This window comes from Danio aesculapii, chromosome 24, assembly GCF_903798145.1.
Source record: "Danio aesculapii chromosome 24, fDanAes4.1, whole genome shotgun sequence".
In the NCBI taxonomy this organism is placed as follows: domain Eukaryota; kingdom Metazoa; phylum Chordata; class Actinopteri; order Cypriniformes; family Danionidae; genus Danio; species Danio aesculapii.
In genome coordinates this window covers 3621343-3639109 of record NC_079458.1, presented here as the reverse complement: position 1 = coordinate 3639109, position 17767 = coordinate 3621343, and the positions used below count along the sequence as shown (strand labels likewise).

Sequence of the window (17767 nt, the reverse complement as noted above, 5' to 3'; positions counted from 1 at the left end):
AAAAAACCATTGGTGTTCCATTTAGGATGACACTACACACATATATTATGCTGTTGAGTGTGTAAGTGCATAAGTACATAGTGAATAAGTGCATAGTGTGCCATTTGGGACGCAGCTATACACTACGGCCAATTAAGTTAATTTAATTCCCCTATAGCGCATGTGTTTGGACTGTGGGGGAAACCGGAGCACATGAAGGAAACCCACAGCAACACGGGGAGAACATGCCAACTTCACACAGAAATGCCAACTGGCTCAGCCGGGAATCGAATCAGCGACCTTCTTGCTAACCACTGAGCCACCGTGCCACCGGAAAGCAGTTCATTACAAAAAGATGCTTTTCATATTTAGAGTTTTTGTCTTATTTCTAGTCAAAATATCTAAACAGGAATTAGATTAAATGTATTGTTAAGTAATGAGTCAATGTTAGGTGTGTTTTCCTTTACAAAAGGGCTAAATAATCTCCTAATGGGGTAAGTAAAATATTATTTCAATTATTTATTCAATAGTTTTTTAATCAATTATCTGAAACCAAAAACTTTTTTTTTCTTACCCCATTGTCAGATAATTTAGCTTGTTTTAAGAGGAAAACACACTTAACTTTGACTTATTATTTCTGAAAACAAGACAATAGTTTTATACATCCTAATTTAAAAGTGTAACTCTTGACTTAGGGATTTTGAGATTTTTGGACTTGAAGCAATCATCCATTTACAAGATCTAATATGTAGCATATATGTTGACGTCTAAGCTCCTTTCTTGCACCAACATGCATGAGCATGAGCAGTTTCCTACGTTTTACTCTGCTTTGTGTAATATAAGTGATGCTCCAGGGACAGATAAGTCTTCGCTGAGGTCCAGCGTTCTCCAGCCTTCGGCGCCTAGACTGCAGCTCTGCACAAGACGTTTGGCCAGAGGAGAAATGGTCGTGCCCAACTGAGTCTAGTTTCTCTCAAGGTTTTTTAATCCTTCACTTTCGCCAATTGGTGAAGTTTTTTCCTCTCCGCTGTCGCCACTGGCTTGCATGGTTCAGGATCTGTAGAGCTGCGCATCGATGAATCTGCTCTTCAGTGTTTGGACTCTCAGTAGTCATTATTAACCACACTGAACTGAGCTAAACTGAACTGAACTTAAACACTACAAACTGAACTGACACAGTTTCAATTCACTATGATCTTCAATGTGAAGCTGCTTTGACACAATCTACATTGTAAAAGCGCTATACAAATAAAGGTGAATTGAAAAATTGAACTGAATAAAGTACTAGCTCAAAGTGGAAGTTTGCATCAGCGTCCTAAAGGTTATTTTTAAAGTCTTTTATCTCAAAGTTTTCTTATTGAGAGTTTTTGTCTTGTTTCTGGTCCAAATATCTAAATAAAACTATTGTTTTGTTGTCAGAAGCAATGAGACAAAGTTAAGTGTGTTTATTCTTAAAATGAGCAAAATAATCTCCCAATGGAGTAAGTCAAATTTTTTTCAATTATTTATTCAATTGTTTTTTATCGATTATTTGAAGACTTTTAATTTAAAACACACTTAACTTAAGGAATACAAAACAATATTTTTTTTACACTTAATTTAAAATTTTGATTCTTGATCAGAAATTTTGTTCGATTATAGGACGAAACATTTATTCATTCATTCATTCATTCATTTTCCTTCGACTTAATCTCTATTTCAGAGGTCACCACAGCGGAATGAACCGCCAACTATTCCAGCATATGTTTTACACAGCGGATGCCCTTCCAGTGCACCACCCATACTTATTCCTTCACACACACGGCTATTTTAGCTTCTTCAATTCCCCTATAGCGCATGTGTTTGGACTGTGGGGGAAAGCGGAACACCCAGAGGAAACCCACACCAACATGGGGAGAACATGCAAACTCCACACAGAAATGCCAACTGGGACTTGAACCAGCGACCTTCTTGCTGTGCTAACCACTGAGCCACCGTGCTGCTGGACTACAAACAAGAACTAAGGAAGAAAAAACTAAAACTAAAGTCAGTGGACCAACTTTTTATTTTTGTTGGTGATAAAAGAGTAAAGGGTGTCATGCGCACACACACACACACAGACACACACACACACACACACACACACACACACACACACACACACACACACACACACACACACACACACACACACACAGATGAAGCTTCCTGTGCTGGAAGAGGAGGAGAGTGAAATATAGGCCATGTTGACTTTAGCTGCTAAGGTGAACCGAGCCAAGACTGTGTCAGATCCAAACCTTTCAGCGAAGTTTAAAAAACGCTGCTCTAATGTTGCCCAGCTCTGAAAAAAAAAGCCAATTATGTCTTAAAATCCAGCTAAAAAGAAGCAAACCATGGCACACACACTAGACGGTATGCATGGAGTGCATACGACCAAAAAAGCAAGATGCGTGCTAATTAAAGAAACGGTGGGACTAAAAATAAAACTCACCCTCGTGTCATGGGAATTTCTTTCCTTCTGCGGAGCACAAAAGATGAACAGATCTGCTCTTTCCACATAATGAAAGCATATGGTGACCAGCCGCTGTCAAACTCCAGAACGGACATCAAACTATATTGTGAAGAAATCCATCTGACCAAAGACTTCGCGAATCAACTGACAGCTTTATGTGAGGAGCGTGATGGTACTGGACGTTTTCAATTTGTTCCCCCCCCAAAAAAAACTAAACATCTTTCACATAGTGTGTTATTAGCGTTAAAGAGATAGATCAAGTAAAAAAACAATAAAGAATCTGTCATTATGTAGTCTTTCATCACTTGTCATGAATCTTTCTTTTTTTAAGACAAAAGAAGATGTTTTGAAGAATGTTCTAAACCGATATAGCATTATTTAATGGGATAGTTCACACAAAAATGAAGAATCTGTTATTATGTAGTCCTTCTTCATTTGTAACGAATCTGTTTCTTTTTTTTTAAAACAAAAGAAGATGTTTTGAAGAATGTTAAAAACCGATATAGCATTATTTAAAGAGATAGTTCACGCAAAAATAAAGAATCTGTCATTATGTAGTCTTTCATCACTTGTCACGAATCTGTTTCTTTTTTTTAAGACAAAATAAGATGTTTTGAAGAATGTTAGAAACCGATATAGCATTATTTAAAGAGATAGTTCACACAAAAAGGAAAAATCTGTCATTATGTAGTCCTACACTTGTCACGAATCTGTTTGAGTTTCTTTTTTAAGACAAAATAAGATGTTTTGAAGAATGTTAGAAACTGATATAGCATTATTTAAAGAGATAGTTCACACAAAAAGGAAAAATCTGTCATTATGTAGTCCTACACTTGTCACGAATCTGTTTGAGTTTCTTTTTTAAGACAAAATAAGATGTTTTGAAGAATGTTAGAAACCGATATTGCATTATTTAAAGGGATAGTTTACGCAAAAATAAAGAATCTGTCATTATGTGGTCCTACGTTTGTCACAAACCTGATTGAGCTTCTTTTTTATGTTGAACACAAAAGAAGATGTTTTGTAGAATGTTACAAACTGATATAGCATGATTTACAGAGATAGTTAATGCAAAAATGAAAAATCTGTCATTATGTACGCATTCTACACTTGTCACAAATCTGTTTGAGTTTCTTTTTTTATTAAACACAAAAGAAGATGTTTTGAAGAATGTTAGAAACCAATATGTTATTAAAAGGGATAGTTCATGCAAAAATTAAAAATCTGTCATTATGTACTCATTATTCTCTGAAACTGTTTAAGATTCTTTTTTTTGCTGTTGTTGTTGAACGCAAAGGAAGATAATTTTAAGAATGTTGGAAACCTGCAGCCATTAATTTCCATTGACTTCCAAATCAAATACTATAGAAGTCAATGGGTACAGGTTTCCAACATTTTTCAAATTATCTTCTTTGGTTCCACAAAAAAAGAAACCCAAACATGTTTGTGAAAAGTGCAAAATGAGTACATAATTTTGCAGTTTTGTGTGAACTACCCTTTAAAAAACATTTTATCGGTCTCTAACATTCTGCAAAACATCTTCTTTTGTGCTGAATAAAAAAGACTCAAACAGAGTTTCAAGGAAGAATGACATATTCGTCATTTTTGCTTGAACTATTCCTTTAAATAACGCTATATTGGATTCTAACATTCTTCAAAACATCTTCTTTTGTGTTCAACAGAAAAAAAGAAACTCATAATGATTTGAAACTACTTGAAGATCCTGGAAAGAGATTAAAATACATTTAGAAGCCATTTTTGAAGTAGAGATTGCTTTCACTTGTGAATATTTATATTTAGGTAATATAAATTTAGATGGATGGATTAATAAAGACAAGAAACTGTTATTTATTCTTCTGGCAGCTCGTAAAAGGTAATTACAAAAAACTGTTCAATTTACAGACACCTACAGCTGAATAATGGATTGATACAGTACACACTATATATGTCATTGGTTTTCTTTTTATTAAGAACACAGACTGAATACTTTTTCCTAATTTGGAGTAAATGGATTGAGTATATTTCACCAATATGTCCAGATTTTTCTTGAATTGTAACTATTAAATGTAATATTATGTGTCTATACATATCTTCTTTAACCCTTGTGCACTGTTCAAATGTACTACCCTATTGTTATGTATAGGGATGAAAGCATCCACTGAATTAACCTGCTGTAAAAATGCATCAGATCATTTTTTTTCTTCAAATTCTTTTGCATAAATCTGTTAATCAACCTCAGTCCAGATCAAAAATACCCAAATTGTTTACAAAATTAACAGGATTTTAACTCTAATTACCATGTTCATGAATGATGTCACTGATTTGGTGAAAAAAAAGATAAAATGGCGTATTTTCAATATAAAAAGTAATTGTGGACTAGATTTTTTTCCTTTTATCACAGTGTTGGACATGTCAACGATTAGTAACAGTATTGGTTTTGATGCATTGCTAGATTTAAATTTTTCTCCCTAATTTACTGTTGGTGACTGTCTTTTCCCCAATTGACTTCCATTATTGTGTGACGGTGCATAAATACACAGTCTTTGTTTTTATTTACTCCGTGTAGTTCTGAGAGCTGAGATGCATATTTTGATTTTCTCAAACAGATCGAGGTAAGTGCATAAAAGTCACTCTCACACACTCACAGACACACATACACACACTTTAGTTTTCTGTTATACTTGATACAAAATCCAGAAACTAAGCTTTTTTTTTTTTTTTGCACAGGCATATCTAAAGGGTTAATGCTGCCAACTGATGATCGACAGGAAAAATTACAAATTTTATCTCTTACCAACAGGGAAAACCACCAACGATCAAAAATACATGATCATATGGTGTTAAGATTTTTTTGATTAAAAAAAAAAAGTGGTTATAAAGGAAGACAATGGGGCAAAAACAGCCACCAACAGTAAATTAGGGAGAAAAAATTAAAATCTAGCAATGCATCAAAACCAATACTGTTACTAATCAGTAATCAGTAATGTAAATTAGGGAGAGAAAAAAGAAAACTAATTAAAAAGAATGCATCAAAAGCAAAGTTGTTTCACATATCCAAGACTTTGATAAAAGGTAAAAAAATCCAGTCCACAATTACTTTTTATATTAAAAATACGTCATTTTGTGTGTTTTTTCACCAAATCAGTGACATCGTTTATGAATTTGGCAATTAAAGAGTAAAAATACTGTCATTTTCTAAGCAATTTAGTAGTTTTGATCAGGATTTATGCAAAAAAAAAAAAAAGAAAACAATATTTATCTGATGCATTTAAACAGCAGTTTAATTCAGTGAATGTTTACATCCCAAACATAACAAAGGGGTAGTCAATTTGCCCAGAGTGTATCATTGAGCTTTATTTTTTAATTCAAAGCATTGTCTCAAAATATGTGTCATAATAAGATTAGTCACCAAAAATCTTTCAAGCTGAAACACAGAAAAAGTTAAGCCTCAAAATCGCCCCAGAGTGGATCAAAACATCCCCAACAGTGCATAAGGGTTAAAGGAAATCTTCTAAAGGATGTGTAGCTCCCCATGTTTTACTGTTTAGTTGTTGTTGTTGTTTGTTTTAAAGGGAAGAAAACACAAAGCATATGCAAGATCTGTAAGTCTCTTTCTGTATGAGCGATTATGTAAGTTATATATGTATTTTCTATTGGAAACCAGTTGAAGAGAAGCCAAAAATGTAATACTTTTCATTTTTTGGTAAACAATCCCTTTAAATATATACAAATGCAGAAAAAAGTGCTCAAAAGCTTACATAAGGGTTTTTCGTTGAAATGCAATATTGCATTATATTTTTAAGAGTTTTATAGTGTTGAGAATGCTTAAACTGCTTTTGATTTGATAGTCAATCATCTTTTTTCATTGTAAAGAGTATTACATTTGTATATTTTCCATTTTAGAAAAGTGCATGCTTTTTCATGAAAACTTAATTACATTTAAGTCTGTTCCTCGCATATTGTCAGGTGACTTCAGAAGACTTTATTTCAGAGGAGAGATTTTTAGGATACTTGTATGTTTGTTTTTGCAGACTGACACCATGTCTGCTTTCAGAACAGTATTTTTTATATCCTTATATCCTTTTACATCCCTCGTGCACTAAAAAGAGGAGGCTAAACATCTTTTGAGTTGCACAGAACAATAAAAAACCCGTGTGGATTTGAAACAACATGAGGTAAATGACGAAATTTCAGTGAACTATTTCTTTAGGTATACAGCGCTGGCTGAGATGTTGAATGTAAGTAGGTCAAGAAACAATCTGACACACGGTTTAGTTATCAGATATCTCTCTCTTTGTCTGCTACACCTCTGACTTTACTGTCAAACACAGCGCTTTTCGTTTTGACAGCTTTGAGTTCTTTTTTTCCCCCTTTTCTTGAGGGCCGGCAGTGGGCAGGATCAGTAAACTGAGCTGGCGTAAATGTTTTTCCCCAAAGTTTAACTCTGCAGTTCATCTGTGACCTCAGGGAAACCAGAGAGGGGCTTCACTGCAATAAAATCACAGGAATCCACACAAACACACAGTCAAACGTGTGTGTGCCACGTCCATCAGGGGAAGCAGAAATCTCGACGGTGTCACGCATACCTAAGAAGACTCGTGAAGAGTTGCTTTGCTTGGCATCGCTCATGGACTGGGAACGAAACACAGTTTGGAGCGCTCTGTTAAATTACCAACAAAAAATAAAAGAGGGAGAGAGTTTTGACTCACCGCTCACCTGTTAGAGAGTATGAGCAGTGCACAGAGCCCTCGGTTGCTCTTTAATCAATATAATCTGATTATTCATAATACAAAATCACTCAATTAACACCTTAATAGTGTGCTAATTTAGAAACCACTCAGTGCTTCATTAATTGCATTTAAAAAAATCATTCACTTAAATCTTTGTCGCTATAATCAGACCACAATACACTCAATAGTAAAGTGTAAACACGTTTCCTAACACTATAAGTGGCCATTATCACTCTATAATTGGTTCACTGTAGAAACAATCACTAGTAAATGGGGTTTGAAAGGGAACTATTACCTAAAAATAAAATTTAAGACATCATTAAAGGGGTAGTTCACCCGAAAATGACAACTTACTCACTTTATACTCTCCCTCAAGTGGTTATAAACCTTTATGGGTTTATTTCTACACAATAGAAGTTATTTTGAAGAAAGCTTAAAAGCATGTAACCATTGATATCAATAGTAGATATAAATACTGTGGAATCCAATTGTTATTTTGCATTCTACAAAACATCTTCTTTTGTGTTCAATAGAAAAAAAGGAGACTCAAAAGAGATTTCAGAACGAGTAAAAGGAAAGTAAATGATGACACTTTTAATTTTTAGGTGAACTATCCCTTTAAATCAACGTAATTAGTAACTAATCAGTCGGAAAACTGATTGTAACCCGTCTAAGCTCTCATTCACATCACTAACCAATCACATGTATACCATAAATATATTATTCCGTACACTTCTCCATTTATTATCACAAAACACATGATGTTGATAGACTTGAAATGTGTGTGGGAACTCACCTGAATTTCTGAATCCCGCCAAACCTCATTCAGGCGCAGATGTGCGTAAAATAAATCCAGATCGCTTGTGATTTAGTCCTGTTGTCTGCTGGTGAATGTAACTCACAGAGCAGCGGTCAGTTCCGTTCATGAGACAGAAACACACTGACACGCGCGCACACGAGAGAGAGAGAGAGAGAGAGAGAGAGAGGAGAGAGAGAGAGAGAGAGAGAGAGAGAGAGAGAGAGAGAGAGAGAGAGAGAGGAGAGAGAGAGGAGAGAGAGAAAGAGGAGAGAGAGAGAGAGAGAGAGAGAGAGAGAGAGAGAGAGGAGGGGTGACCGAGAGCGAGCCAAGGTGAGAAACTCGACTGAGCCCCCTTTCACACACACACACACGCACACACACTATTTCACACACAAACTGCATTGGCGAGAAAGGCTCTGTTTCAAATCCTAGTCAGCCCCCTATCTAGACAGCATTTTAGGGCATCATATTGGTACACGTCTTTTTGGGGGGAATCAGTCTCGTGATTTTTTAAAAATCTTTATGCTTAGCTTTTGATTATAAAATTGTATTTATAGGAGTTGATGTTTGTTTATTGTTATTTTATTGAGTAATGTAAACGCACTGAGAAAAATGATTAATTGGATTCACTAAGTTTTTTTAAGTTAGTCTAAGTGGATGCAGATAATTTATATGGGCTGAATTTAAACAAACATGTTAAACTTAATTTGTTTGTTTAAATTCAGCCAATATAAATAGTTTGCAACCACTTAGCCTACCTTAAATAATTGACTAAATTCAATTAATTTTTTTCAGTGCAACTGGAGAATAAATGCTTTATAAAATGTAAGAAATTATATATGTAAATTAAATGCATGTAAATATGTATGTAAATTACATATGTAAATAAAATAGTTGCTCTTGAATTGAGAGAGCACGCCAATTATGCCATAAAATTAATATTCTGCAGACGCATGCAATGGGTGGTCGCGGGTTTGGCAGTGGCATGTCATAGTTGGGTACAGCTTTTTTTTTTTTTTTTAGTTGTTTATGAATTTCTGGCAAGACGACTTACAAATGATGATAAACGGGCAATTTATCATCAGGAGCTACAGTAATGCTGGCTGAATAGCATGATGGCGGGAATCAGGACACCAGATGCGCGCCTGTACTGAACACCCAATGAGGATGCTGTCTAGGTAGGGAACTAGCTTGGTTTTGAGAGGCGTGTGGTCGGACAGAATGGGAGTATGACTTTAAGGTGGTTAAATAATGCCTTTAAAAGGATTTGCAAGCATCTGTTTAAAATATCAAAATATCACAGTGAATTTTTCGTAGTGCGTAAAAGTTCAGTCAGTATGCTAGGATCCCCTATGAACAAAGACTTTTTATCATAAACAATGTGATATAAAATCTATTGTCAAGTACTACACAACGCAAGCCAATGTCTGTCGTGATTTATCGATTTAAAAACAATGAATTATAACAAATTATCCTTCCTCCTCAGCGGTGAATTCATTATAGTCTGTTTCACAACAGACGGAAATAGGCAATATTATATCTTATAATAGACATTTATTAACACGGAAACACTTTTAAAACATAATAAATTGTTAATCCATAACTAATAACTTTCACAAATACCGCTGGACTGTTTGTTTTAAGCAGTTTGAAGACGGGTGTGGAGGTCAGAGCCAAATAATTCGCACCCTCTTGCATTAGGCGTTTTCTGCGCATGCGGCTTGCGCTCCGCTGATGTTCCGGCGCTCGGTTTGACACTGATGTTTATTTATTTCCCGATACTATCTCAAGGAGTCGTTCAAGAATCCTTTGATTCCAGTAAATCATCGGAAACAGTCGGCGTATGTGTTAGATGGAGTATCCAGATGGCGCGCGTAATGAGAGTATAAAACACGAGACAAACCAAAGACAGTTGCGGTATGTGTGTGCGTGTGTGTGTCTTAAACAGATCAATTATCATAACCGTCCCGCAATACCCGAGTAACAAACTCGGGTGGAATTCCAAAAAAACATTGTGTACACACCCAATCTTGAACATCACGTGATCTTTAGGATGGAATCTCAGAGCTAGGAAAAGCGCACAGGTGGCCACAAATCACTATAAAATTCTCTCCAAAAACATCCTGTCTCATCACCTACGAAGCAACCTCAAATGTTCTCCGGGTTACAGAACTCCATTCCTCACATATGTAATTGAGCTATTTAACATGATACAGAACATGTCAAAGGAAACATTCATCAGCAGAACATTCAGAGCTGATCCTAAACAGTGCTTAGAAGAAGTGCAGGAAATTTCCAAAACAGTAAGTGCACCTCAAAGAACACCATTAAAAAGATGAGTACATGTGGAACAACTATGATTCTGCCCAGAACTGGCCACAATCCACACCTGAGTGTCTGGGCTGAAGGAAATGTTGTAAAGAACAGCAAGAAGCAACAACAGTATCTGGATGCAGCCTTTATGATGCAAGCTGAGATTGCATCATTCAGCAATGCAATGTCAGACACAATGCACTCAAATGGAGCTAGTGATGTCAGTGTGTGGGGTAGGGTTAGGGTGGGGTTAGGTGAGCCCACTCAAAAGCATTTGATGCAGCCCAGATTTCACATGCAGCAGGTCTGCATCCAGACCCCTCTCAGAAGCAACATAACTGTGCATGAGTTTATATACATACACTTAACTATATATTTCACTCACCCTGATGAAGTTCACTCATCTGTGGAAGATAAAAGGTGTTTATTACATATTTTTGCATTAAATGAAAGTAAAAATTCTGAAGGAGACAAAAATGCATATGATTTTGCATGTCCTGTGGAACAGACACAAATTGTTGTTGTTTTACTTATTAATATTTAAATACATTCAAATGAGGCATCAACACATTTCAAAAGTGTAAAAAAGATTCAGTGAAGCAAAAGAACTTCTCTTCTATATTATCTAAACAAAAAAAAACATGTTTTTTACACCATAAGAAGCATCTGTGCAACTGTAATGCACTATGAATGTCATGAGTCTTCTGATATTAATTGTGATTCAACAAAGTGAGGTTTATTAATAAACTAATATCGAGAGGATCACGTGCTTATGATTTATCACAGTCGGTCTCATATTAAGCCAATCAGTATCATCCAATCATATGAGCCATAAGCTACTATAAATAACCACAGTCTTCAGTCCACTTTATCTTCGTTTGGAAGAAACCCCCCTTCCTCCCCGTTCTCCTCCTTCACTTTAGATTGGGCGGCACGGAGGCCCAGTAGTTAGCACTGTTAGCCCCACAGCAAGAACACTGCCAGCCCTGGTCCTGCCAGGTCGGTAGGTGTTTCTGTGAGGAGTTTATATATTCTCCCCGTGTCCGCGTGGGTTTTCCCCGGGTTCTCCGGTTTCCTCCCACCATTCAAATATATACATCATGCATAACAATCAAGCATTTGTCTAGCCCCCTTTTTTTCTCACATTTTCCCTTAGCTACTGCAGACGGGGAGTTCTGAGATCCACCGAGCTCAGGTTCCCCTCTCGCTCTGCAAACGGGAGGAAGCCCCGGGCTTGAGGATCCCTTGAGCTTGGGGCTCTCTCCCAGGACAGCATGCCAAACAAGCTTTTGATGAATCATCGGCTAAGTGTAAACTCTTGAATTTTGGTAGGCAAACCTACAGTGGATTAGAATGATAAAACAAAACCAAAAACAGTAATATGTAAAAGAGCAGCTCAACAAAAGATACAAAGAAATCATGCCAATGATATAACAACTCGGATGTTTTAATTTTAGAGATCTAAACGTTTTTTTAGATCAATCTAGCATGACTACACTGAAAAAAAATCTTTGGATTTTAAATTCTCTTTGGATACTAAATTCTTTAAGGTAAAAGGTTGCAAACAATTTATTTGGGCTGAATGTAAACAAATGAAATTTTGCTGTTGTTTACTTGTTTAAATTGAGCCCATATCAATTGTATGCAAACACTTACCTTAACACTTACTTAAAAACTTGAGTAAATCCAACAATTATTTTTTCAGTAGATGTGAGAGGTCAGAATGTGATAAATTAGTTTCTCTCCAAAGTTAAATCGAAATCGCACATCAGTCAGACGATCAGCTATTCCTCCACCGCGCAGCCCAAAGATGTTTAGCGTATAATTTGTATTAAATGAAAGTAAACATTCTAAGTGCACACAAAGTGGTTTAGTTATAAACTAACTTCGAGAGGATCACGTGCTTATGATTGCTAGCGGCTGGATCTGTATTATCCAATTCTCAATGCACCAATCAGACGACTCCTAAACTATTACAAATACCCTGGGTTCCGTACCACCGCTATCTTCGTTTTGAAGAATCCCCCCATCTACCCCTACTCCTCCTCCTTCCTAGATGGGTGACACGGTGGCCCGGTGCTTAGCACTGTTGCCTCACAGCAAGAATATCTCTGGTTCCAGGCTTTACCAAACCAGCAGACATTTCTGTGCGGAGTTTGCATTTTCTCCCCGTGCTCACGTGGGTTTCCCCCGGGTTCCCCGGTTTCCTCCCACCGCCAAAAAAACATGCAACATAAGTTAATTGACTAATCCAAACCGGCACTATCGACATGCTCCTAGTAAATGGTTATCTCTCAAGAGCAATCACTGGCTGTTCATTGGTTATTACAGCGGGGGAGTTCTCGAGATCTACCTGATCTACCTCAGGGCTCTCTCCCGGGACAGCATGCCAAACCAGCTTATAATTATTCATCAGCTAAGTGTGAACCGTTGAAATAATATTTTTGTTGCTTGTTCAAACTACTTATTCAAAATGAGCTGAAACAACAAAATTCTTGAGATTCCGTTAATTGTTTTATGTTTATTCATTCATTCATTTTCTTTTCGGCTTAGTCCCTTTATTAATCCGGGGTTCCCACAGCGGAATGAACCGCCAACCTATCCAGCACATTTTTGCGCAGTGGATGCCAATCCAGCTGCAACCCATCTCTGGGAAACATCCACAGACAGCCTGCCCAATTCACCTGTACCGCATGTCTTTGGACTGTGGGGGGAAATCGGAGCACCCGGAGGAAACCCACACGAATGCAGGGAGAACATGCAAACTCCACACAGAAACGCCAACTGACCCAGCTGAGGCTCGAACCAGCGACCGACCTTCTTGCTGTGAGGCAACAGCACTACCTACTGCGCCACTCCGTCTCCCTGTTTTATGTTTAATCTACTTTAATTTGTAAAAACTAATAAGCTGACTTTATTCCTACAGTACATGTTGCCCCTACACAAACGGGTTGTGTGGAAACAAAGAGTTTGTACAGTATTGTAAGTGCATACAACTATGCATGTGTTTCAAGTGTAATCCATAATTTTACTCATTATTATTTACAAATATTCATATATAAGGGATCAACACATTTAAAAGTAAATATCCCCCCCCCCCAAAACCCCCCCTTACCCTCAAATCACTCACACTATAACAATACCATTACTAAAATGAAGCATCGGTTGATTTTCCTCCACTACGCAGACTGAAAAACTCTTTAAGGTAATCAAAATGTTAAATGTTACCCAGCAGGCACAGGACGTCAACATGATGTCAGATTGACGTTCTACCCCAACGTCATGGGGCATTGCATTGTGTTTGGAAATGAAAATCCGATTGATGTCAGACACCAACATCAGGTCGATGTCAATGTCCAATGTCAGACAGATGTTGCATTTTGGTTACTTTCCAACGCAAACTAAAAACAACAAAATATAAACGTTTAATGATGCTACAGCTTGATGCTGTGTGGACATTACCAATATGACGTCTATCAGACGATGGATTTTGGTTGCCACACCTGATGAATAAATGTCAGCATTTGACGTCAATATGACATAGGTTTAAGATGTTGGCTCGACGTTAAATTTGGCCACTTTCCAACACAACCTAAAATCAACATAATATCAACGTCATTTCATGTCACTATTGGACATCAAAATAACATGGTTCTTAGAAACTGGCGATCTAAATTTAAGCTAATATTAACGCTCTATGATGTTGTGTGTCTAATGGGTAGTATCACTATGTTAATTTTAAGGATATCCATAAGCTAGTGTGCTTAAAAAATGTAAAAATTCACATTTAGAAGAAATAAACCTGATATAAACATCCAAAGCGTGCAGTTCGTCACTTCAGCCTAAAACGATTTTTTTGACGTCACCTCATACTTCAGTTTCTCATTAAATCTTCTGACCAATCAAATGCTCTCTAGTATCTGACATGCCCCGCCCCTTTTTCTTATTTGCTTTTAATTTGATGCGCTGGCAGAGCTATGATACAACAAAATGCTATTGGCTGTTTTTAAGGGGAGGGGCTAATATATGCCCCGCCCTCTCCTCATATTTCATTTGAGATTACATCAAATATACAATAAAAAATGCACCTTTCAAAGCAGTTCAAGAGACCTTTCAAGAAAGTAGAAAGAAAGATGATGGAATGCTGGAGGAAAACGTGCCGAGCGGTGGGAGCTGGAGGATGATTCGCCTTTCAACACAACAGTAAACCAAAACATACAGCCAAAACCACAGTCAAGTGGCTTCAGACCAGAGGGTTAATGTCCTGGAGAGTTTCAGAGCAAAACCCACTCCATCTAAACATCTGTGGATCTGACTTACACTCCACTTGCTGTTTTTCTCCTACAGTAGTGCTGTTGAGATGATGAGTGGGGAAAACGGATCATGCTTTCAGGGCTGTAACACAATAAATAAACATCTGAGATGCTTTTATATGCTCTATATGGCAAACACAGACTCCCGCTGCTGGTTTTAGGGCGACTCAAAAGATTTAGGATTGCACACTGCGGCGAAATCCAATTGAGTTTTCAGTAATGTGGCGCAAAATAAAGTCAATGAATAGTGTCCATGTGTTTGTGTGTTAAAGTGTGTGTGTTTCTCAGCCATGTGTAAGCTGCTCAACATTCCTGTGGTATTTATGGCACCATCCAGTGTTTTCCTCTGATGAGTGTGTGTGTGTGTGTGTGTGTGTCAGAGTGTGTGAGAGGTCAAGGAATAAAAGAGACAGAAGCAGCCTCCAATAACTCACCACAAACACTTCACACATGCTTATGAAGCTTTCAGGATGATCCGTTTCACACAGGAGTATGTGTATGTGTGTGTGTGTGTGTAGTAGTAGAGAGAGAGCTAGATAAAGTGCTGAGCATAAATGAGTACAGATCCTTTTTACATCGATATTTTTACAGGATGCTTTAATATATTTGTGCATATACAATCACTGGCCACTTTATTAGGTACACCTGTCCAACTGCTCATTAACGCAAATTTCTAATCAGCCAATCACATGGCAGCAACTTAATGCATTTAGGCTTATAGACATGGTCAAGACGATCTGCTGCAGTTCAAACCGAGCATCAGAATGGGGAAGAAAGAGGATTTAAGTGACTTTGACATGGTTGTTGGTGCCAAACAGGCTGGTCTGAATATTTCAGAAACTGCTGATCTACTGGGATTTTCAAGCACAACCATCTCTAGGGTTTGAACTGAGACTGGTCTGAAAAAGAGGAAATATCCAGTGAGCGGCAGTTCTGTGGGAGCAAATGCCTTGTTGATGCCTGAGGTCAGAGGAGAATGGCCAGACTGGTTCCAGCTGATAGAAAGGCAACAGTAACTCAAATAAACACTCGTTACAACCTGCAGAAGAGCATCTCTGAACACACAACACGTCCAACCTTGAGGCAGATGGGCTACAGCAGCAGAAGACCACACCGGGTGCCACTCCTGTCAGCTAAGATCAGGAAACTGAGGCTACAATTCACACAGGCTCACCAGAACTGGACAACAGAAGATTGGAGAAACGTTGCCTTGTCTGATGAGTGTCCATTTCTGCTGCCACATTCGGATGGTCCGGTCAGAATTTGGCATCAACATCATGAAAGCATGGATCCATCCTGCCTTGTATCAACGGTTTAGGCTGGTGGTGGTGGTGTAATGGTGTGGGGGATATTTTCTTGGCACACTTTGGGCCCACTAGTACCAATTGACCATCGTGCCAACGCCACAGCCTACCTGAGTATTGTTGGTGACCATGTCCATCCCTTTATGACCACAGTGTACTCATCTTCTGATGGCTACTTCCAGTAAGATAACGCACCATGTCATAAAGCATAAATCATCTCAGACTGGTTTCTTGAACATGTCAATGAGTTCACTGTACTCAAATGGCCTCCACAGTCACCAGACTCAATCCAATAGAGCACCTGGTGGAATGGGAGATAGGCATCATGGATGTGCAGCAGACAAATCTGCAGCAACTGCGTAATGCTATCATGTCAATATGGTGCAAAATCTCTGTAATATTTCCAGGACATTGTTGAATCTACGCCACGAAGGATTAAGGCAGTTCTGAAGACAAAAGGGCTCCAACCTGGTACTAGTAATTGGCCGGGGAGTGTACATTAGATTAGTCAGGAGCAAAGCCAAAACTGGAACTAATCTAACAAAATAATTTGTACACCCAAACCGATGTATTTCGGGGGGTTTTAAAGTAATTTGTAATAAACAGGAAAAATGAAAAGAAACATTTTTAAAAATTACATTTTGTAGTTTATAATCTCTTTTTTGCAATAACTTGTTTGAATTTTAAATGTATTATCTTTCTATTGCTAAATAGAATAGGAGACCAAACTCTTACTTTAATGGATATTACATGAATGAATGAACTCATTCATTCATTCTTTTTCTTTTCAGCTTCGTCCCTTATTTATCAGGGGTTGCCACAATGAAATGAACCGCCAACTCATTCAGCATATGTTTTATGCTGCAGATGCCCTCCCACTACTGGGAAACACCCATACACACTCTTTCACACACATACACTACAGCCAATTTAGTTTATTCAATTCCCCTATAGCATGCAAACTCCACACAGAAACTGACTTAGCCGGGGCTCGAACCAGCAACCGTCTTGCTGTGAGGTAATTGTGCTACCCACTGCACCACCTTTAATGCAACTATTTTGGAGAAATAGATGCAATTAATAATGATCAAAAACATTATTTTCCGTAAACTCTGTATTTACCATGGCAATACACTGCATTTATTTTTATTATTTTTTTATTAAATGTTTTTTTATATATTATTATTTGTTGTTTATTAAATTTGTTTATTATTATATTGTTATTTTTATTTTTCACAATTTTTTTAATAATCAATATTAGTCTTTTTCTTTTGTGTATATATTGATCAAAGTTCTAATTGTTTTTAAGTATGTATATTTATGTATATGTGTATTACGTAATAATACTATACACAGAGAAGGGCTGCACGTTTTCTCAGTGGTTAGCACTGTCACCTCACAGCAAGAAGGTCACTGGTTTGAGTCCCGGCTGGGTCAGTTGGCATTTCTGTGTGGAGTTTGCATGTGTGTGTGTGAATGAGTGTGCATGAGTGTTTTCCACTACTGGTTGCAGCTTGAAGGGCATCCGCTGTGTAAAACATATGCTGGAATAGTTGGCGGTTCATTCCGCTGTGACGACCTCTGATCAATAAAGGGACTAAGCCAAAGGAGAATAAATGAATGAATTTGAGAGAGAGAAAGAGACATTTAACACACCTTATAATAACATATCATGTAGACATAACCAATAATTAACCTTCATATTAAAAAATATTAGAAATAATATGACATATCTGAACATATATTAAATTATAGCTAATATATTTGAACATATACAGTCAAGCCCGAAATTAATGAATCCCCTGTCAACTTCTGACTTAAAAATTATATATATAGTA

General features: G+C 37.3%; 1 pseudogene; it reads right to left on the bottom strand.

The window, feature by feature from the left end:
* Nucleotides 1-8130, bottom strand: part of LOC130218934 (netrin-3-like) — a 29043-nt pseudogene extending 20913 nt beyond the window's left edge.
* Nucleotides 8131-17767: the final 9637 nt, after the last annotated feature.